Raw genomic sequence first — 1,355 nt, 5'->3', positions numbered from 1 at the left:
CGCAAGTAAAACCCCCAGCAGCCCCAGCAGGTAGGCCAGGTAGGGTCTCCAGCTGGCCCGGATTCCGCTCAGAGAGACCAGAGACGCGGCCCTGATGACGCCGATGAACACCAGGACGGACACTCCCTGACCCAGCCGGACGACCAGCAGAGCCCCGCTGCCGAGGCAGCCGAGGACCACCAGGGTGGCGGGGACCGACAGCAGCTGCTCCTCTGCGCCGCGCAGGATGCACTGCGCCGCGGCTTCGCCCAGGTGGCAGAGCGCTAAGAGGAAGAGCGCGGACCGGAGCGGGACCCCGCAGCGGATCAGATAGAGTCCGACCCAGAAGAAGGCACATACGAGCGGGAGGACGGGAGAGACGAAGCAGCCCGCCGCCACCAGCAGCTCCGCCGAGTGAAGAGGAGACGCGGAGCCGCTGCTACTTCCGCTGCTGCCGCCTGCATCCCAGTCGACCAATCCGAGCAGCAGAGCGAGAATAACGGAGACGGAGGCGACGCAGACCGCAGACGACGTTCCGCGGCGAGTCCATCTCACAGCGAGGCTCTGCCACGACTGACTCGGCGCGTCCCGGTGCGGCGGCGCGGTGACACATGTCTGCGCGCCGCCGTTGCGCTCCAACGCCGCCCGAGGAGCTTTTTCATGCGCGCTGCGTGTTGATCCTCTGCCGCTGTCCGCCTCCAGGGCCATGCTGCGGGACAGCGGGACGCGTGGGTCCGCTCAGCTTACATGATCCTTTAACTCACACAATGATGCGTGGCGCCAAAAGCCTCCACAAAGTTCAACACACACATAGAAAGAGGAGAAACTCAGGAGGTCAAGTCAGAGAGTTTGTTTTGGTAGTTTCGGAGTGGAAACCATCCCAGTTACATTTGCATTATTATTGAGATGTCAACAAGTGAAGTGAAGGACAGCACACACACATCCAGACCCTTGCCTCCCCCCTTACCCCCCTCCCCCCTCTCTCCTCCCCCTCCAGCCCCTTTCTCTGAGCCACAGGCCCGGCTCTAGCATGTGAGCGGCCCAGAGCAGATGTCAGATACGCTCACACCTTTGAATCAAAACGATCTGGGCCACAGGAAGCACAGACTGGAACTGAGGAGCAACTACAGACACACATGAACTCTGCTGGTGTTTGATCAGAGAGGCTCCATGTCAGAACTGTAGCTGTGGAATGACCGAGGAGAAACACTGTGACTCTGGCTTTCCATCATCAAATGATCCGAACTGTGTGTACGTCAGGGTCAGGGTAGAGAATTTTAAAGCTTTCAAGTCAATAGTTTAAAATCAAAGCCTGTTTCCAAATGAGTAAAGTACCATGGTCCCTCTGTTTCAGCTCTGCCCTCTGTTTCTGCTCT

The sequence above is a fragment of the Genypterus blacodes genome, unplaced genomic scaffold, assembly GCF_046128005.1.
Source record: "Genypterus blacodes isolate CSIRO-AG114 ecotype Tasmania unplaced genomic scaffold, CSIRO-AGI_Gbla_v1 ptg000709l_1, whole genome shotgun sequence".
NCBI classification, from domain to species: domain Eukaryota; kingdom Metazoa; phylum Chordata; class Actinopteri; order Ophidiiformes; family Ophidiidae; genus Genypterus; species Genypterus blacodes.
Note: the sequence above shows the minus strand (reverse complement) of the source record.